Source organism: Phalacrocorax aristotelis, unplaced genomic scaffold (assembly GCF_949628215.1).
Source record: "Phalacrocorax aristotelis unplaced genomic scaffold, bGulAri2.1 scaffold_77, whole genome shotgun sequence".
NCBI classification, from domain to species: Eukaryota; Metazoa; Chordata; class Aves; order Suliformes; family Phalacrocoracidae; genus Phalacrocorax; species Phalacrocorax aristotelis.
In genome coordinates, this window is record NW_027441191.1 from 125,812 (window position 1) to 147,810 (window position 21,999).

Genomic DNA, 21,999 nt, shown 5'->3' on the forward strand with positions numbered 1-21,999 from the left:
CACTCGGGATTTGTAGATGGAAAATTCTTATTCATTGTTCTCTGTAAATTCCTGTTAGCATGTGCTCCCTGCACCTGCCTTCTGGCTGTATTCCATACTATTTTCTTGTCAGTTTCATCAAGCGAAGTATCCAGTATCACAAGTAGAGCAACACTCTTTCAAGTTCTCACCACGTTTTCCTCTTTTCAGAAACATTGCCGTAGAATCTTGTGGACATACCTCACGCTGTTTCTGCTGCTCGGGATGATTCCACGGTGTAAAGAACAAATCAACATATGCCACTTCTTCCCGTTTGCCTTCCCTTTTTACAAAACAACATTAATTGCAAGATGGTACGATATTGCAATGTCTCGTGTTCTGGCCATTTGTGCCCACCTTCCAATTGATACGTTGGCCACCAATGATTGCAATATTCAATTAATGGTTTCCGAGTTAGTGGGTCACCGCCCCCGACGTCTTTCCAGTGCTTCAAAATACATCGCAAAGGTGTTCTCTGTGGGATAGGTTTCCTACTCAGTAATGCTCCCGTCTCCCAGTCGACTAGTAGTTGTGATAGTGCACTATCACAAATACTAGTCAGAGGGACTCCAACCCCCGTTAGAGGTCTCACTGGAAATCTGCCACTGGGATCTGTAGCCCCCTGCTAGATATCCCTGGAGACTTCAACCCCCTGTTGAAGACTCCCCTACCCTCGGGTCCCGCTCCACAGGCTTTCGCCTAGCAGAGACTTACCAACCGAGGCACCTCTTGGCCCCGACCCTGCGTGGCTTTCGCCGCGCCTTACGGGCAGGCCTGTGGGACTCAAACCCGCTATCCTATCCTATGTGGGAAACTAACCCCACGTATTATTCTACCTAAGTTTCTTCTTCAAAGAATGCCTTGTTTACCTCAATCCAGGGGATCTTGCTCAGAATTCTCTGGCCCAGGGATCGGAAGCTCTCCCGGAGAATTCCTCGGGGCCGGCTGCAGGTCCCACGATCCCACGGATCCGTCGAGATTCAAAAGCAGGTTCCCACCTGGGGTGCCAAAACTGTTACCGAAAAACGCGTTAAAATCGGAAACGACTCCTCAACACCAATTTAGTATTAAAGAGCAGGCATTCTATATTCACGGCGCCGGATGCACGGGGGATCGCTCCTCCTGGCGTGCGTACCTCACGCACCTTTCCTGTACAATTTGTAGATGAAAATTTTACATACTCATACATAGTCATTATTGTCTTGTCTAGCGATGGGTACAAACTTGCTCGTTCCGTATGTCAATCACTGCGCAGGCTCGGTTGTCCTCTTCCGTTGTTCTCTTCTGAGTAGGTGGTGTTACTTGGGTCGGTGGTGGTCTGTGAGTCGGTGGTCGCGATCTCCCCCTGCCGGAATTACCTTTTAGCTTCTCGGCTCTTACTCTTGGCAGTCTTGGCTAGTTTTCTCAGTCCGCTAAGCGAAACCGCGTTTTGTCATCCTTTTCTGACAGAAGCATGTTGTCTGTTGTTCTGCTGACATTAACGATCGCCTAGGGACTAAAATGCAGATCGACAGGTGCGCTGATTGGTACGCTCCATGTTCCCGTAATGGAACACCGTCTCTGGTTGGTTGATTTCATCGCTTTGGTTACACCTGTTCCTGTTGTTCAGTTTCTTCTTTTTTGGCTTTGTGTGATTCTCTCTGTGATTCTGTTTTTCTCTGCCTCGCTTTTCCCAGCTCCCCGTCCCTCACTTTTAATGCCCGTTATCCTTCACCAGCACACTCTCCCTTGGTTCCCATCCTCGTTTCTGAATTCCTCCTGCTTTGCCACGTAGCCCGTGACTTTTTTCTTAATCTCTCTCTGTCTGCCTCAACGCTCCCCCCGTGCTTTTTAATTCGTCTTCTCTGCTCTGTACCCTGCTACTGTTCTTGCCTTTCTGAGTTCTTCTCTGTCCAGCTCCCTTGCCCTATTCATGAATTCCTGTTCTTCCTGCAGCCACCGCTGTTCCCTGTGACCTCCATCTCTCTCTGTCCAGCTCCCTGTCCCTAGGTTTTAATTCCTGCCTCTGCCCGCTGTAGCCTGTCTAGATGTTTCTCTCGGCCTCTCTCTCTGTCCGGCTCCCTCTCTCTGTGTTCTAATTCCACGTTCTCTGTCACGTGGACCCGTGCTATTTGTTTGTCCTCATCTCTCTCTGTCCAGCTCCTTGCTGCGATGTTTTATTTCCTCATTTCCTCCCTCTCTGTCTTTGTAGCCCATTGCTGTTGGTTTGTTTTTTTCTTTTTTTTCACTTGTTTCTTCATGTGTCTCTGTCTGCCTCCCAGTCCCTGATCTTTAATTCCTCCTTCCCTGTAGGCCGCTGTTCCTTTTTTCCATTCTACATTGTGTTCTCTTTGGTCTCGTGTTCTTATTCATTGATTCCCTCCTTGCTGCCCTGTGGCTTGTCCCCATTTTATTGTTGCTTCTCTCTCCCTCTCTCTGGCTTCTTGCCCCTGTTTTTAAAATTCCTGCCTCTCTTCTCTCTTCCCTGTAGGCCGTGTGATCTTTAGCCTTTCTCCATCTCTTTCTGCCCAGCTCTCTGTGTCTATTCATTAATTCTTCCCTCTCTGCCCTGTAGCCTGTAGCTTCTGTCCTTTCTCCATCTTGCTGTCCCTGGCTCCCGCGTGACCCTATGCTAGAATTGTTTCTCTCTTCTCTCCGTACGCATTGCGATTCCTTTTGCTCTCTGTCTCCCTTTGGTTTTTTTCTTTTTTTTTTTCTGGCTCCCTGTCCCTAATTCTTAATTCTCTGCCTTCTCGTGCCCCATGGTTTGTTCTGTGGGGTTCTCTCGCGGTTCCCTCGCAGTTCCCTCCAGTCCATACTGGGCTATATTGGTCTAGTCCATACTGGGCTATATTGGTCTAGTCCATACTGGGCTATATTGGTCTGTCCCGGCTTCCTCCCACTTCTTTCCCAGTGCCTCACAGTAGGTCCCGGTTCCGTCCATGGGGGGAACTGTGAGGGAACTGTGGGGGAACTGTGGGGGAACTGTGGGGGAACTGTGAGGGAACTGTGAGGGAACTGTGAGGGAACTGTGAGGAGGGGGGCGGCCCCCCGGGCCCCAGCCCCTCCCCCCCGCCTGGGGCCAGGGCCCCGCGGCCGCCGGCCCCTTCCTCCTCTGCCCGCTCCCGTCGCGGACGGCTCGGTATGTGTCACGAGCGGCAGCCGCGTTCAGCAGCTCTCGGAGGGCGCGCGGCTGTGCCCGGCCGTGACCGGGGCCCGCAGGGGTTTCCCGCTCGCCCCGAGAAGGCGCTGGCCCCGAGCCGGCGCGTCCCGCCCCGCCCGGCCCTCGGCGCCCTCGCGAGCTGAGCGCGGCCCGGCCAGCAGGGGGCGCTGGCGCTCACCGGCTGGGCGCGGTGGCGGGGCCGGTGGGGGCCGTTCCTTCCGGCCGCCCTTTAAGGGCCGCCCCGCGGGGCTCGGGCTTCCGGTGGCGCGTGCGCGGCGCGTCGGAGCGGAGGCGGGAGCGGTGCGTGTGGAGGCCGAAGGGCCGGTGCGTGTGGCGGCCGGGTCGCGAGGCGTCCCTGTGCGGTGCCGGGGCCCCTCTGCGGCCCGGCGTGGGAAGCCCGCGGCCGGCGGAGCCTGCTGGGAGCTGGGCGGGGAGCGCCGCGGCGGTCCGGCCGCCGGCAGCCATCCCCTGCGGTGGCCGGCAGCCCCTCGGGACGCCTGGAGGCCTGGCGGTGCCCGAGCCTCGCTGCCAGTACATGCCAATACATCGATGTACATTCCAGTTCCGTTCCTGTACATCCCAATACATCCCCGTTCCATGCCAGTACATCCCAGTTTCCTACCAGTTCATCCCCGTACATCCCAATTCCCTCCCGGTTCACTACCACTTCTTTCCCAGTGCCTCCCAATACATCCCAGTTCCGTCCCATTACATCCCAGTACATCCCAGTTCCCTCCCAGTACGTCCCAGTTCCCTCCCAGTACGTCCCAGTTCCCTCCCAGTACGTCCCAGTTCCCTCCCAGTACTGGGAGGGACCTGGGACGTACTGGGAGGCACTAAAATGTGCGGGGATGCCCTGGGATGTACCGTGGAGGAACTAGGATGTACAGGCTTGTACTGGGTTGTACCGGGTGGAACTGGCAGGGATTTGAAATGTCCTAGGATCTACTAGGATGTACTGGGATGTACTGGGAGGGAACTGTTGTGTACTGGGAGTGAACTGGGAGGGAACTGGGATGTACTGTGAGGACACTGGGATGTACTGGTATGTACTGGGAGGGAAGTGTTATGTACTGAGGGGAACCGGGACGTACTGGGACGTGCTGGGAGGGAACTATGAAGTATTGGGATGTACTTAGAGGGAACTGGGATGTACTGGGAGGGAACTGGGAGTGAACTGGGAGGGAACTGTGAAGTACTGGGATGTACTTAGAGGGAACTGGGATGTACTGGGAGGGAACTGGGATGTACTGGGATGTACTTAGAGGGAACTGGGAGGTACTGGGAGGGAACTGGGATGTAGTAGGATGTACTGGGTGGGAACTGGGATGTACCGGGGTGTACTGGGAGGGAATTGTTATGTACCGAGGGGGAACTGGGATGTACTGGGAGTGAACTGTGAAGTACTGGGATGTACTTATCGGGAAGTGGGAGGGAACTTGGATGTAGTGGGAGAGAACTGGGATTTACTTGGAGGAAAGTGGCATGTACTGGGCTGTACTGGAATGGAACTGGGAGTGAACTGTGTGTGAACTGTGTGTGAACTGGGATGTACTGTGAGGGAACTGGGATGTACTGGGACAGACTGGGAGGGATCTGGGATGTACTGGGAGGGATCTGGGATGTACTGGGATGCACTGGTAGGGAACTGGGATGTACTGGGAGGAAACTGGAATGTCCCAGTTGACACCCACTTCCCTCCCAGTGCCTCCCAGTATATCCCAGTTTCCTCCCAGTACATCCCAGTAAATCCCAGCTCGCTGCCAGTACATGCCAATACATCGCTGTACATTCCAGTTCCGTTCCTGTACATCCCAATACATCCCCGTTCCATGCCAGTACATCCCAGTTTCCTACCAGTTCATCCCCGTACATCCCAATTCCCTCCCGGTTCACTACCACTTCTTTCCCAGTGCCTCCCAATACATCCCAGTTCCGTCCCATTACATCCCAGTACATCCCAGTTCCCTCCCAGTACGTCCCAGGTCCCTCCCAGTACTGGGAGGGAACTGGGATGTTCTGGGAGGCACTACAATGTGCGGGGATGCCCTGGGATGTACTGTGGAGGAACTAGGATGTACAGGCTTGTACTGGGTTGTACCGGGTGGAACTGGCAGGGATTTGAAATGTCCTAGGATCTACTAGGATGTACTGGGATGTACTGGGAGGTAACTGTTGTGTACTGGGAGTGAACTGGGAGGGAACTGGGATGTACTGGGAGGGAACTGGGATGTACTGTGAGGACACTGGGATGTACTGGTATGTACTGGGAGGGAAGTGTTATGTACTGAGGGGAACTGGGACGTACTGGGACGTGCTGGGAGGGAACTATGAAGTATTGGGATGTACTTAGAGGGAACTGGGATGTACTGGGAGGGAACTGGGAGTGAACTGGGAGGGAACTGTGAAGTACTGGGATGTACTTAGAGGGAACTGGGATGTACTGGGAGGGAACTGGGATGTACTGGGTGGAAAGTGTTGGGAATTGGGATTTAGTGGGAGGGAACTGGGATGGACTGGGACATACTGGGAGGGAACTGGGATGTACTGGGAGGCACTACAATGTGCGGGGATGCCCTGGGATGTACTGTGGAGGAACTAGGATGTACAGGCTTGTACTGGGTTGTACCGGGTGGAACTGGCAGGGATTTGGGATGTACCAGGATCTACTGGGATGTACTGGGAGGTAACTGTTATGTACTGGGAAGGAACAGGGAGGTAACTGGGATGTACTGGGAGGGAACTGGGATGTACTGGGAGGGAACTGGGACGTACCGTGAGGACACTGGGATGTACTGGTATGTACTGGGAGGGAAGTGTTATGTACTGAGGGGAACTGGGAAGTACTGGGATGTACTGGGAGGGAACTGTGAAGTACTGGGATGTACTGGGAGTGAACTGGGAGGGAACTGGTATGTAGTAGGATGTACTGGGTGGGAACTGGGATGTACCAGGATGTACTGGGATGTACTGGGAGGGAACTGGTATGTACTGGGAGGGAACTGGGATGTACTGGGACATACTGGCAGGGAACTGGGATGTACTGGGAGGGGATTGGGACGGACTGGGAGGGAACTGGGATGTACTGGGCTGCACTGGTAGGGAACTGGGATGTACTGGGAGGAAACTGGAATGTCCCAGTTGACACCCACTTCCCTCCCAGTTTCCTCCCAGTATATCCCAGTTTCCTCCCAGGATATTCCCAGTTTCCTCCCAGTACATCCCAGTAAATCCCAGCTCGCTCCCAGTACATGCCAATACATCGCCGTACATTCCAGTTCCGTTCCTGTACATCCCAATACATCCCCGTTCCATTCCAGTACATCCCAGTTTCCTACCAGTTCATCCCCGTACATCCCAATTCCCTCCCGGTTCACTACCACTTCTTTCCCAGTGCCTCCCAATACATCCCAGTTCCATCCCATTACATCCCAGTACATCCCAGTTCCCTCCCAGTACATCCCAGGTCCCTCCCAGTACTGGGAGGGAGCTGGGATGTACTGGGAGGCACTACAATGTGCGGGGATGCCGTGGGATGTACTGTGGAGGAACTAGGATGTACAGGCTTGTACTGGGTTGTACCGGGTGGAACTAGCAGGGATTTGGGGTGTACCAGGATCTACTGGGATGTACTGGGATGTACTGGGAGGGAAGTGTTATGTACTGGGAGTGAACTGGGAGGGAACTGGGATGTACTTGGAGGGAAATGGGAGAGAACTGAGATGTACTGGAGGGAACTGGGATGTACTGGGATATCCTGGAGGGAACTGGAATGGAATAAGAGGGAACTGGGACGTACTGGGAGGGAACTCGGACGCACTGTTCGGAAACAGGGACGGAACTGGGATGTACTGGGACGTACTGGGATGTACTGGGACGTACTGGGAGGTAACTGTTGTGTACTGGGAGTGAACTGGGAGGGAACTGGTATGTAGTAGGATGTACTGGGAGGGAACTGGGAGGGATCTGGGACGGACTGGGAGGGAACTGGGACGGACTGGGATGCACTGGTAGGGAACTGGGATGCACTGGGAGGAAACTGGAATGTTCCAGTTGACACCCACTTCCCTCCCAGTTTCCTCCCAGTATATCCCAGTTTCCTCCCAGTACATCCCAGTAAATCCCAGTTCGCTCCCAGTACATCCCAGTACATTCCAGTTCCGTTCCTGTACATCCCAATACATCCCCGTTCCATGCCAGTACATCCCAGTTCCCTACCAGTTCATCCCCGTACATCCCAATTCCCTCCCGGTTCGCTACCACTTCTTTCCCAGTGCCTCCCAATACATCCCAGTTCCGTCCCATTACATCCCAGTACATCCCAGGTCCCTCCCAGTACATCCCAGGTCCCTCCCAGTACGTCCCAGTTCCCTCCCAGTACATCCCAGTTCCCTCCCAGTACATCCCAGGTCCCTCCCAGTACTGGGAGGGAACTGGGATGTACTGGGAGGCACTACAATGTGCGGGGATGTCCTGGGATGTACCGTGGAGGAACTAGGATGTACAGGCTTGTACTGGGTTGTACCGGGTGGAACTAGCAGGGATTTGGGATGTACCAGGATCTACTGGGATGTACTGGGATGTACTGGGAGGTAACTGGGATGTACTGGGAGGGAACTGGGACGTAGTGTGAGGACACTGGGATGTACTGTTATGTACTGGGAGGGAAGTGTTATGTACTGAGGGGAACTGGTGCGTACTGGGATGTACTGGGATGGAACTGTGAAGTACTGGGATGTACTGGGAGTGAACTGGGAGGGAACTGGTATGTAGTAGGATGTACTGGGTGGGAACTGGGATGTACCAGGATGTACCAGGATGTACTGGGAGGGAACTGGTATGTACTGGGAGGGAACTGGGATGTCGTGGGAGGGAACTGGTATGTACTGGGAGGGAGCTGGTATGTACTGGGAGGGAACTGGGATGTACTGGGACATACTGGCAGGGAACTGGGATGTACTGGGAGGGGATTGGGATGTACTGGGAGGGAACTTGGATGTATTGGGAGGGAAGTGTTATGTACCAAGGGGGAACTGGGACGTACTGGGATGTAGTGGGAGTGAACTGTGAAGTACTGGGATGTACTCTGAGGGAACTGGGATGTACTGGGAGGCACTACAATGTGCGGGGATGCCCTGGGATGTACCGTGGAGGAACTAGGATGTACAGGCTTGTACTGGGTTGTACCGGGTGGAACTGGCAGGGATTTGGGATGTACCAGGATCTACTGGGATGTACTGGGAGGTAACTGTTATGTACTGGGAAGGAACAGGGAGGGAACTGGGATGTACTGGGAGGGAACTGGGATGTACTGGGAGTGAACTGGTATGTAGTAGGATGTACTGGGTGGGAACTGGGATGTACCAGGATGTACTGGGATGTACTGGGAGGGAACTGGTATGTACTGGGAGGGAACTGGGATGTAGTGGGAGGGAACTGGGAGGGAACTGGGATTTACTGGGAGGGAACTGGGATGTACTGGGACATACTGGGAGGGAACTGGGATGTACTGGGAGGGGATTGGGACGGACTGGGAGGGAACTGGGATGTACTGGGAGGGAACTGGGACGTACTGTGAGGACACTGGGATGTACTGGTATGTACTGGGAGGGAAGTGTTATGTACTGAGCGGAACTGGGACGTACTGGGATGTGCTGGGAGGGAACTGTGAAGTACTGGGGTGTACTTAGCAGGAACTGGGAGGGAACTGGGATGTAGTGTGATGTACTGGGAGGGAACTGGCATGTACTGGGATGTACTGGAATGGAACTGGGAGTGAACTGTGTGTGAACTGTGAGGGAACTGGGATGTACTGGGAGGGAACTGGCATGTACTGGGATGTACTGGAATGGAACTGGGAGTGAACTGTGTGTGAACTGTGAGGGAACTGAGATGTACTGGAGGGAACTGGGATGTACTGGGATATACTGGAGGGAACTGGAATGGACTAAGAGGGAACTGGGACGTACTGGGAGGGAACTAGGACGCACTGCTAGGGAACTGGGACGGAACTGGGATGTACTGGGACGTACTGGGAGGGAACTGGGACGTACTGGGAGGTAACTGTTGTGTACTGGGAGTGAACTGGGAGGGAACTGGTATGTAGTAGGATGTACTGGGAGGGAGCTGGGATGTACTGGGACGGAGTGGGAGGGAACTGGGATGTACTGGGATGGAACTTTGAAGTACTGGGATGTACTTAGAGGAAACTGGGAGGCAACTGGCATGTACTGGGATGTACTGGAATGGAACTGGGAGTGAACTGTGTGTGAACTGTGAGGGAACTGGGATGTACTGGGAGGGAACTGGGACGGACTGGGAGGGAACTGGGACGGGCTGGGCGGGAAATGGGATGTACTGGGCTGCACTGGTAGGGAACTGGGATGTACTGGGAGGAAACTGGAATGTCCCAGTTGACACCCACTTCCCTCCCAGTGCCTCCCAGTATATTCCAGTTTCCACCCAGTATATCCCAGTTTCCTCCCAGTACATCCCAGTAAATTCCAATTTGCTCCCAGTACATCCCAGTACATCGCAGTACATTCCAGTTCCGTTCCTGTACATCCCAATACATCCCCGTTCCATGCCAGTACATCCCAGTTTCCTACCAGTTCATCCCCGTACATCCCAATTCCCTCCCGGTTCGCTACCACTTCTTTCCCAGTGCCTCCCAATACATCCCAGTTCCGTCCCATTACATCCCAGTACATCCCAGGTCCCTCCCAGTACATCCCAGGTCCCTCCCAGTACATCCCAGTTCCCTCCCAGTACATCCCAGGTCCCTCCCAGTACTGGGAGGGACCTGGGATGTACTGGGAGGCACTACAATGTGCGGGGATGCCCTGGGATGTACCGTGGAGGAACTAGGATGTACAGGCTTGTACTGGGTTGTACCGGGTGGAACTGGCAGGGATTTGGGATGTACCAGGATCTACTGGGATGTACTGGGATGTACTGGGATGTACTGGGAGGTAACTGTTATGTACTGTGAGGGAACTGTGAGGGAACTGTGAGTAGGGGGGCGGCCCCCCGGGCCCCAGCCCCCCCCCCCCCGCCTGGGGCCAGGGCCCCGCGGCCGCCGGCCCCTTCCTCCTCTGCCCGCTCCCGTCGCAGACGGCTCGGTATGATCCACGAGCGGCAGCCCCGTTCAGCAGCTCTCGGAGGGCGCGCGGCTGTGCCCGGCCGTGACCGGGGCCCGCAGGGGTTTCCCGCTCGCCCCGAGAAGGCGCTGGCCCCGAGCCGGCGCGTCCCGCCCCGCCCGGCCCTCGGCGCCCTCGCGAGCTGAGCGCGGCCCGGCCAGCAGGGGGCGCTGGCGCTCACCGGCTGGGCGCGGTGGCGGGGCCGGTGGGGGCCGTTCCTTCCGGCCGCCCTTTAAGGGCCGCCCCGCGGGGCTCGGGCTTCCGGTGGCGCGTGCGCGTCGGAGCGGGGGCGGGAGCGGTGCGTGTGGAGGCCGAAGGGCCGGTGCGTGTGGCGGCCGGGTCGCGAGGCGTCCCTGTGCGGTGCCGGGGCCCCTCTGCGGCCCGGCGTGGGAAGCCCGCGGCCGGCGGAGCCTGCTGGGAGCTGGGCGGGGAGCGCCGCGGCGGTCCGGCCGCCGGCAGCCATCCCCTGCGGTGGCCGGCAGCCCCTCGGGACGCCTGGAGGCCTGGCGGTGCCCGAGCCTCGCCTGCGGCAGCCGCCTGAGAGAGCAGCGCGGCCGTGTCCGGGGGCCGGAGAGCGCTGGTGGGTGAGTTCGGGCAGCGGGTGGGTCTCCGTGTGAGGTGAGGCCTGGCGCGGGCCGGGGGGTATCTCCGTGCGGGTCGGGCCGGGGGCGGGGCGGGGGCCGGGCCCCGCAGAGAAGCCCCGGTCGGGCATCGTTCGCTTTTCCACAATGTAGGGCTCTCCCCGGTTATTTTTTGTGTACTGTGTTTTGGGTCACCTGAAACCCTTTGGCCGGTTACGTTTGGTGCGGGGAGATGGCAGGTCTGGAGCCTGAAAGATCTCTGGTGGGGGGTGGGGGAGGTATTTCTTGCCTTAAAACTCTGAGCCCACCTCGTGTGTCATGTCGTGAGTCTCGTGACTGTGGCAAATGGCTGAGTCGGGCGTTTTCTGATAACTAACTTCTGAACGTGTGCGTGTGTAGGCACGGGGAGATTTGTGCAGTGTGACGGAGCCCCTTGTGCTTCTGTGCTAATGTCTACCTGTTCTAGACCTCCAGAGTTGGAAAGCCTTTGTTTAGTGCCTAGTTGTGCCTGCGTAACAAATGTTTTAGCTGCTGATGGGTTATACCTCTGCTGCGAACTTCTTGCTGGGTGGCTTGATTGTTTCTGGTTGTCCGTGTCAATCTAGGCAGCTATTTTCTGCCCGGTGGTGAAGCCTATCGCTTTGGATAACAAAGGGCAGGAGTGCAATAAAGAAAAAGGTGATTCGTCTGCTGCAGCTCCTTGGAAACAATTCGTTCCTTATTTTCTGCCCTTGGGCAGGCGTTGTGCTTTCCAGATAATGCAGCCTCTCCTGTGCCTGTCCACGCCGTGCATTTTGTCCTGCCCTTGCTTGAAAAGGCTCTCCTTGCCTTCCTCCCCTCTGCTGCAGTTGCCTTAATCTCTCGCTGCTGCTGCTGCTGCTGCTGGAAGAGGGATAAAGGGAGTGTTGTCGATCGGGTTGTTAAAAGCTTTTTCGCGGGCTGTAACGCGCGGGAAAGGGGGGCCGGGGGGGAGGATCAGTTTGCGGGGAAAATGGGAAACCAACATCACCTTCCCCTCCTACGGCGCAGCCCGGCCGCACGGCTCCCCGGGGATGCCCCTGCCCGCGGGTGTACCGTGTGTGCGCCCCCCGCGTGGGGCGGGGGACGACGACACCCCCCCACACACCGTCGGCGGCACTGGGGCAACCCCTGCCCCAGGGCTCCGCGCTCGTACCCGGCTCTCCCCGCTCCGGCACGGCACGGGGCTGGACGCACCGAGAAGACCCCGGAGCGGCTTCTCGCGTCCGGGCGAGAACAGGGCCCGGCCCCGAGCAGCAGAGCGGGCACCGCCGGTAGCTCGGAGGAGCGGGGCCGGCTCGGCTCGAGGCGTCAGAGCGAAAAGGGACGAGAACCGTCCCGGAGCGTCCGGGGGTTGGGGGGGTCGGCGGATGGTCCGGTGGCCGGGTTCGGCTCCGTGCCGGGCCGTGGGGCAGCCGGAGCCGCGCCAGAGCAGGTGAGGAGCCGCATGGCCGGGCGCGCTGTGGGTCGGCGGGTTTGGGCTGTGGGGTCTCCCGGTCCGCGGAGCCCCCGGGGGGGCGGCGGGGTGCGGGCAGCAGCGGCCCCGGGCCGAGCGCTGTCGTGGGTCGGTGGTTGGGTTTTGGGGCCGAGCCCGTGCCCGTCCCCGGGGAGTAGGGGCAGCCCCACCCGGCTCTCGACTGCTCCTCGTCGGGGTCGGGCGGCGGCGGCGGCGACCCCGGCGGGGGCTCCTGCGGTGCCGGGCGGGTCCCCCCTTGCCCGCGAGGCAGGCAGGGACCCCGGCTGCTGCCGCCGCGGTTTGCTGGAGGCGGGCCGGGCCCGGCCCCCTGTGGGGTTGGGGTGCGGGCCCGGCGCTGCCGGGGAAACGAGGCCTGCGAGAGCAGGAAGAAAGCGCTGCCGGGCCGGCGCTGGGCTGCCCCGCCGGGGTGCGGGGCCGGGCCCGCGCAGTTCAGTTCCCAAGGCCTCCCCGACAGTGCCCGCGTGGGCCGTGGGGGTGCAGGGCTGCGGGGTGGCTGCGCTCTCCGCGGCCCTGAGCGTTGCCCGTGGGGACTGCGGAGGGGGCCGGGACGCAGCCAGGTTCAGCTGGTTTGGTCCCTGAGCGTGGAGAGCACAGCTCTTCTGTTCCTGGGCCTTGAGAGCAGGCTCCTGTGGCTGACGCCGGGGCCCTGAAACAGATCGAGTCGTGCGTTTTGAGGGCCTGAGCGAGGGGACTAAGTGGTGTGGTTTTGGGCTGAGGAGCAGAGGTCAAGTGCTGCGCTTTTGGGACTTGAGAACAGGCTCAGCAGCTGGGCTTTTTGGCTGAGAACCGGTCCCAAAGTGAGCTGGTTTGGGGGCCAAAAGCAGAAGCCGGTTTGGCTGCTTGTGGGGGTGGCGTGGGGGCATCGGGGGCTGCAGGGGAAAGCAAGGGTTGGGCAGGGTACGAGGACCCTCCCCGGAGGTGGGGGTCCGGTCACATCGGACCCCGAAGTTCGGGAGGCCGGCATGCACCAGAGCGAACTCGCCACCTGAGGCGGGTCTCTGGAGGAAGGGTGCTTTTTGGATCCAGCGCAGCGCACCCTCTTTGGGTCCAGCTCTTCATTCTGCGCTGCTTAGAAGAGTTATTAACCAATTAATTAAACATACAAACTAAGTCACAACAGCTCTATCGGCTCCATCGTGGTTTGGAGCTCTGAATCGGTTTCATTTGGTGTCTAACACGTTTTTTCCCCGAGGAGAGGCTACGTTTCAAGTTAATTAGTTTTCTCACAAGTGTGTCAGTCGATAAAATTGAGTTACGATTATTAAAACCACAAAGGTGACAGGAGTCTCACGGATCGGGTCTATTTCTGAAAATGTATTCATCCCATGCAAATGTCATCGGGATACAGATCATCTGCACTTCATGCTCTGACAAGACAAGATGCTGAGACAGGGATGAGCTCCAAAAGGACTACTGAAAAGAAAAAAAACCCACGCACTTCATGAAGTCATGGGGGGTTTTTTTGTTTGCATTTGGGGGGGCGGGGTGGCTTTAACAAAAGAGTGCAGTGTTGGCTGGCAGCAGCCTGCAGAGCATTTTTGCTGCCTGATCTCTCCTGTTCTTCTCTTCCACTCCTCTTTCAGGGCTGTAATTGTCATTTGGATAGTTTTAGAAGAGCAGTTAAGTTCCTCGCCTGTGTCTCAATGTGCTGGTAATACCAGGAAGGTGAATGCTTGAACCGGTCGGGCGGGTGGGAATAACTTGGCTGCAGGTAGAACTTCTGAGGGAAGACCAGCAAAACCAGGAAGCAAATAGCAAGTTCCCAAAAAATGTGCGGGTGTCAAACACATAAAAGTTTTATTGCCGAATGTTTTGTTTTTGGCAATATGTTCCAAATGCCTATTTTTGGTAAACATAACTTTTCAGGAGATTCAGGGTTGTGTGTGGCAAAACATGTCCCTCTGTTTTTGTGTCCTGCCGCACAAACGGCCGGCGGCAGGGCTCTCGTTCCCCGCTCTCGCTATTGCCACAGCAGGGCTGCGATATTTAGACCTAAGGGATGGGTTTAGGAATGGAAGGAGAGAGAACGCCTGTGTTCTGTAAGGGCTATGAATGCTGACCCTTTGCCTCCGTCTGCCGCTTTTCCTGTGCGGGTGATGAAGCCGTTTTACTTTCCTCTGTTGTTCCTGGTCTAAGTAGTTGCAAGGCTGTCGCCGCTGTGGGTGTGCAATTTGTGTTGCTGTGTTTCTGTGGAGTCCTAGCTACGGCTCGCTTCTAGTGTGGCCAAGCGTCAAGGTAGGGCTTTCAGCTTAAAGCTTCAGAAGCGCTGCGTGCCGAGATGGGTGTAGGTGAAACTGCTGTTGCGCCTGCAGCTGTGCTCGCAGGGATGCTGGGTGGCTCCGCATCAAACCGGCGAGGTGCGCGTGGACCTCCGTCGGGCTGCGCCCTGGGTGCGCGAGCGTGCCGTGTTTTTGCTGTTCCGGCTTGTATGTGCGAGGGCTTAACGTTTGATTTAATGCATTTCCTTTAACGGCAGGCTGTAGTTGGGCTCTAGATGGTATTCCTACGTGGGCGCAGGAGCTGTGGAATGGTTAAGCTGTTGCTGTGCCTCCAGGTGACTTGTTCAGTAACACTGTTTTTCCAGGTGCAGATGGATGAGTCGTGCAGGGCAACGGAGGAGAGCCCAGGGGAGCGCTGTAAGAAGGTGAGTCTGTGTGTAGTACTGGAGGGAAGATGTGACTGATGGCTATAGGGCTCCATTATGGGTTTTACTCTTTTTTTTTTTTTTTTTGTGATCTGAGGGTGCTAAGCGATGAGCCGAGCGTGATGTGGGCCCTGGAGGTGAGTCAGGCAAGGTGACCGGTGCTTGGTGGGCTGGAGTAGGTGTTCTTTTTCAGGTTATTCAGGGTTTTTTCTCCTTCTCTTCACTTTCCCATCCCAATTTGGGGCCGATTCCCTCAAACGGGGACTTCCCCCTGTGGGGCTGCTTATGCAGCCTGGGAGCTGCTGCCTGGGCACAAAAATACCTCAAACCCCTTGACTCTGGGCCTGCAATGAGGGGTGAAAATACAGGAAGAATTCTGGTGGAAAGAAAACAACTTGGGGCTTCTGGGAAAGCCAACTCCAGCTGGATTTGTGCGGCTGGAAAGGAAAAAAAAAAGGGGGTGGGGGGAAGGAACAACAACCTAAAAGCACCCACCAACCATTCTCATGCACAAAACCGAAAGTGAAAATGACCATTTTTTGTAGGGCAAAAGCACAAAAAATCCCCACAGAACTCAGTAGTTTGGAAAAGCAACCCCAATTATTACATTATGTAAAGAAGGCGGGGGAAAAAAAAAGAAAACCAAACCAAAACCCGATCACAACCCTGATGCCACATGCCTACAAGCAGTTCCTGGGGCTTATTCTGCGGGGGTGGGAACCCAACCTTGTTCCCCAGGTTTGCTGTGCTGCTTCTCCTCCCTCGAGACACTTTGCTGTTTGGTGCAGAGGCAATGAACGGCGCTGCTGGGGCTGCGAGGGGGAAAGGTGCAGAGGAATAGAAGCTCTGTGGATGCAGCCAAGTTACGGTTTCTGGATGGTATTAATCGAGAAGAGTAATTCAGATAATGCTGCTGCCCAGCGACCAGAATTGGGTACTGAGCCCGGGAGCCGCGCACGCGCGGTGGCGTCCCTGTGATCCCCATTGCTCTCTCCGCAGGTAACAGCCCTGCGATGCTGCAGTGCCTGCGAGGTGATGCCGCCGTGCTCGTTGCTGCTTCCTAGTAAGGAAAGGCCTCCTCTGCTCTTGCTGCAGCGTGGTGGTGTGTCGGACACGATTCCCTGTGTCGGGTGAGGCCTAGGGCTGCCGGCGAGGTGAGCGAGCCCCTTTGGTGGGTGCAGGGGTATCTCCTTGTGTGCCTGTACTACTGGGGCTGGTGGGATGGGAAGCTTCAAATGACCCGCCGAGGCAGGCTTCTGGTATGCTAAAGGCGAGCGGGTGAGGGCAGCCCTAGGAGTTACCCGGGAGCTGATAGAAGGGAAGAGGGAAAGGAGGAGGAGGATGATGACCTTTTCCCCCTGCACCTTCTGGGTGCAGAAGATGGCCGACTCCCCAGCTCACCAGAGCTCCCCCTCAGCCTCCCCTGGCCCCCCTTGCCCCGTGCGCCTGCCCCCAGCTCCAGCACGGGCGAGCTAGGCTACGTGCCTAGGAAGCCTCATCTGGTAAGAGCTGTAAGACACCCACGTATTCTCTTCAGGTGGAGGACGGCCTAGAGTCTGGAGCTGCAGAAGAGGCAGGGAGGAGAGGAGGGGAAAGAAGCATCTGAACGGCTAAATTGTGCCAGCAGCGCTGAGAGCGAGAGTCGCGGTGAGTCCTGGGCCACTGGGGCCCCGTTGCCTCTCTTGTGCGTCCTGCGCCCTCCCTGTCTCTCCCCCGGCCCCCTCTCTTTCCTTACCTGCTGCAAAATTTACTTTTTTTTTTGCGCCCTCCCCCCCCCGCACCTTCTTTCTCCATCTCGCTCTGAGTGTCTCCCTGCCTCCCCGTCTTTTCAGTCCTCCCTCTCTCTGTCCTGTAGCCTGTGGCTCCTTTTTCTTTCTCCGCCTCTCTCTGCCTGGCTCTGGCTCCGTTTTTTTTTTTTTTTTTCCTCCTGCTCTGTCCTGTAGACTGTCGGTGTTTTGTTGTTCTCTGGCTCTCTTGATCTGACTCCCTGTGTTACCGAAAAACGCGTTAAAATCGGAAACGACTCCTCAACACCAATTTAGTATTAAAGAGCAGGCATTCTTTAGTCGCGGCGCCGGATGCACGGGGGATCGCTCCTCCTGGCGTGCGTACCTCACGCACCTTTCCCGTACAATTTGTAGATCAATGTTTTACGTATTCATACATAGTCATTATTGTCCTGTCTGCTGATTGGTACAAACTTGCTCGTTCCGTATGTAAATCGCTGCGCAGGCTCGGTTGTCCTCTTCCGTTGTTCTCTTCTGTTACTTGGGTCGGTGGTGGTCTGTGAGTCGGTCGCGATCTCCCCCTGCCGGAATTACCTTTTACCTTCTTGGCTCTTAATCTTGGCAGTCTTGGCTAGTTTTCTCAGTCCGCTAAGCGAAACCGCGTTTTGTCATCCTTTTCTGACAGAAGCACGTTGTCTGTTGTTCTGCTGACATTAACGATCGCCTAGGCACTAAAATGCAGATCGACAGGTGCGCTGATTGGTATGCTCCATGTTCCCGTAATGGAACACCGTCTCTGGTTGATTTCATCACTTTGGTTACATTTCCCCTGTTTGGAAGTTCTGAAATAATAATTTTCTCAATACTTCCATCCTAGATCAATAACATTCCACTATGTCAGTTTAGTGTTTGCTTCATGTTCTGAAATTTTTCACTTGATTGTGGTCTCCAGGGTGTATGCAGGTCCCATTTTCTACCCAAAATTTTATTAATTTGTTGAAGTACCTCTGCAAAAAAATGTGGTGCTCTATCAGAGGACGTTCCCGTTGGCACTCTAAATCTTGGTATTATTTCCTTCAGCAACGTTTTAACTACTACTCTAGCTTTGTCGGTGCAGCACGAGAAAGCTTCTGGCCATCTAGAAAATTTGTCAATCAGCACTGACAAATACTGCTCTATCTATTTTGTCTGGGTAACTCAGAACTTAATTTGCTAATAATTTCCGGGAGAATTTTTTGTTTTGTTACTCCTAAAGGTTGTTTCCTTTGGTTCAGGGGATTATTTCTAGGACAGATTGGACACTTAGCTACTATGGGTTTAACTATTCTTGTCGTGCCTACACACGCTACAGATGTTTTTAAACTCAAAACCGTAGCGCCTACAGCCTAATGTGTTTGCTCATGGTTTTCTTTTGCAAGTTCTGTCATAACTTGTGGGGTGGTTGTTGTTATTACTTGTTTTTCTGGTGTTACCTACCATCTCTCTGTGTTTTGTGATGCTTCCAATTGTTCTGCTAATTGCTCATCCAATTTATTATATCTCGGTTTCAACTTTGGAATTCTGATCTGTTTTACTGGTACTAGTGCAAGGATACCTTGCTCTGCAGTCCTCTTTGCAGCTTTATCGGTCAGTCGTTTGCTTATGTTTACAGCCGTCTGGCCAAATTGATGAGCTTTGCAACGCTTTACCGCCACTTCTTTTGGTTTCTGCACGTCTTCCGGAAGTTGGAGAATTTCTTCTTTATGCTGTATTGATGATTCTTGGGCTGATGGCAGTCCTTTCTCCTTCCCAATAGCTCCATGATCGTGGATCACACCAAATGCACGTTTGGAATCAGTCTAGATATTTATCCTTTGTCCTTCTGCCATTCGCAGAGCTCGCTTCAATGCTACCAATACTGCTTTCTGTGCTGAGGTGTTTGCAGGCAGCACCCCTGACTCCATTCCCTCGGCGGCGATAACGACAGCATATCCGGCCATTCGCTTCTCTTCTCGCCCAGAGCTTCTTCCATCTGTAAACAACTCCAGATCAGGATTTTCCCAGAGGTTTGTGTCTCAGGTCTGGTCTGCTGGAATAGACTTGTTCAATAGTTAGCAAGCGATCGTGTTCTAAATTGTCCGTAAGGTTTTCTGTTGTTAAAAACATAGCAGGATTCAGTATAGCAGTAGTCTTCGATTCCACATCGTCTTGTTCTAACAGAACAACTTGATATTTCAACATTCTGCTAAGGGATAGCCAACGACCCCCCTTTTGTTCTAAAACAGTCACCGCTATGTGCGGGACATATACTGTCATCTTCTGTCCCATTGTTAACTTTGGGGCTTCCCGGATCGGCAGCGCTGTTGTTGCTACTGCCCGTAAACACCTAGGCCATCTTTTACTCGCGTGGTCAGGTTGTTTGGAGAAGTAGCCCACAGGTCTCTTCCAGGTTCCCAGTCGCTGTGTCAGCACTCCAAGGGCTAAATGTTGTCTTTCGTGGACAAACAACTGAAAAGGTTTAGCGAAATCAGGTAGGCCTAATGCAGGGGCCATCATCGAGGCTCTTTTCAGTTCTTTGAATGCCGTTTGGCATCCGGGCGTCCAGGTTAAATATTTATCCTTTTGAGTCTTTCAATGCCTCAAATAATGGTTTTACATACAGTCTATAGTTCAGAATCCAGAGCTGATGCTATTTCATTGTTTTCAGAAAAGCTCTCAGTTCCTTCGGGCTGCTAGGTTCGGGAATTTGACAAATAGTTTCTTTCTTTTCACTTTCTAATTGTCTTTGTCTTTGAGATATTTCAAATCCTAAATAAATGGCTGCTTCTTTTCCTATTTGGGTTTTGTTTCTGGAAACTCCGCATCTTCCTTGGCCCAGAAAATTTAAAAATTTCAAAACATTTTTCTTTACTTTGTGCCGCTATCAGAATGTCATCCGCATTCTGTAACAAGATGCCTCTCCCTGGGTTCTGTTTTTTCTATATCTCTAATTTTTTTTTGCCAGCTGAGTCTCAAGTATCGTAGGACTATTTTTAAATCCTTGTGGAAGTACGGTCCATGGTAGCTGTGTCTTTCATTCTGTGGTGGGGCTTTCCCATTGCAAAGCAAATAGGCTTTGACTTTTTATGCCTGGAGGTATGCAAAAGAAGGCGTCCTTCAAATCTAGTACAGTAAACCGTTTATGCTCCTCCTTTAAAAGAGGTCAGTAAAGTGTATGGATTAGCTACTACCGGATGTATATCTTGGACCACCTGATTTATAGCCCTTAAATCGTGAACTAGCTAATACTCTTTGCCTCTAGATTTCTTTACTGGCGACACAGGAGTACTATATTCTGATTCACATTCCACTAAAAGCTCATATTCTGAAAAATTTTATAATTAACTTCTGTAATCCTTTTCGAGCCTCTCGCTTAATAGGGTATTGTTTTTGTCTTACGGGCTTGGCTCCAGGCTTTAAGGTTACTTTTACCGGCTCTGCCCACTTAGATCGCTCCGGAGCTCCGCTCGCTCAAACCAAAGGAATTACTACGTTTTCCACTTCCTCGGGAACCCGTTCCTCCCTGGAGGAATCCTGTAACATAAACGCTCTCGCCTCTGTGGCTTTTGATTCTGGTATTAGTGATTTAATCTCTCCACCTTTAAAAGTTACTTGAGCATCTAATTGACCTAATAGATCTCGTCATAACAGAGGCAGTGGACATTCAGGCATATGCAGAAACTGGTGAGTTGCCCATTGCTTCTCCAATTTAAACTTTAATGGCTCTGAGAGGGGCTAATTTTTCTTTGCCCTGTTGCGCTAGCAACATCTACTGATTTATGATCAAATTTCTCTTCACGTGTATTCAATACCAAATAAGTGGCTCCCGTATCTACCAAAAATTCTATTTCTTCATTCCGTAGCTTCAGTGTAACCAGGTGTTCAGCTAGGGTTGATTCCCCTGGTCTCCTTCATGCCAAGCTACTTCAAGCATTTAACCCAGATCTCTGGATTCAGGTTGTTCTAGTTTCTGAAGGTTGTTTTCTCTCCCCCCGCCCCCATCTGGGGCTGATTGTCTTATGAATATAGAGACCAGCTGAATTGCTTTTTCTGGTTTTTCTGGGTTCAAATGAGTATATTTTCTGGTGGTCACCTTCAGTCTTTCCATAAAGGCTGAAGGGGACTCACTTAATTCTTGTCTCACTTCATAAATTTTGACCAATTTATTGCTTTTGGCATTGCTTGTCTTACTCCAAATAAAATCTCTCTCTGACATCTAGTCAACATTCCCCTGGGTCCTGGCTGATTAGGGTCCCACTCGGGATTTGTAGATGGAAAATTCTTATTCATTGTTCTCTGTAAATTCCCGTTAGCATGTGCTCCCTGCACCTGCCTTCTGGCTGTATTCCATACTATTTTCTTGTCAGTTTCATCAAGCGAAGTATCCAGTATCACAAGTAGAGCAACACTCTTTCAAGTTCTCACCACGTTTTCCTCTTTTCAGAAACATTGCCGTAGAATCTTGTGGACATACCTCACGCTGTTTCTGCTGCTCGGGATGATTCCACGGTGTAAAGAACAAATCAACATATGCCACTTCTTCCCGTTTGCCTTCCCTTTTTACAAAACAACATTAATTGCAAGATGGTACGATATTGCAATGTCTCGTGTTCTGGCCATTTGTGCCCACCTTCCAATTGATACGTTGGCCACCAATGATTGCAATATTCAATTAATGGTTTCCGAGTTAGTGGGTCACCGCCCCCGACGTCTTTCCAGTGCTTCAAAATACATCGCAAAGGTGTTCCCTGTGGGATAGGTTTCCTACTCAGTAATGCTCCCGTCTCCCAGTCGACTAGTAGTTGTGATAGTGCACTATCACAAATACTAGTCAGAGGGACTCCAACCCCCGTTAGCGGTCTCACTGGAAATCTGCCACTGGGATCTGTAGCCCCCTGCTAGATATCCCTGGAGACTTCAACCCCCTGTTGAAGACTCCCCTACCCTCGGGTCCCGCTCCACAGGCTTTCGCCTAGCAGAGACTTACCAACCGAGGCACCTCTTGGCCCCGACCCTGCGTGGCTTTCGCCGCGCCTTACGGGCAGGCCTGTGGGACTCAAACCCGCTATCCTATCCTATGTGGGAAACTAACCCCACGTATTATTCTACCTAAGTTTCTTCTTCAAAGAATGCCTTGTTTACCTCAATCCAGGGGATCTTGCTCAGAATTCTCTGGCCCGGGGATCGGAAGCTCTCCCGGAGAATTCCTCGGGGCCGGCTGCAGGTCCCACGATC

The 21,999-nt window shown here is 53.9% G+C and overlaps 1 long non-coding RNA gene across 1 annotated transcript in view; it reads left to right on the plus strand.

Moving 5' to 3' along the window:
* The window catches only part of LOC142051019 (uncharacterized), a 107,378-nt gene that overhangs the window by 14,871 nt on the left and 70,508 nt on the right, over window positions 1-21,999 (plus strand). The window contains exons 4-6 of the long non-coding RNA XR_012658254.1: window positions 14,960-15,019; window positions 16,019-16,173; window positions 16,557-16,666. This is a non-coding gene — a long non-coding RNA (uncharacterized LOC142051019). The remainder of the gene's footprint in view (window positions 1-14,959; window positions 15,020-16,018; window positions 16,174-16,556; window positions 16,667-21,999) is intronic.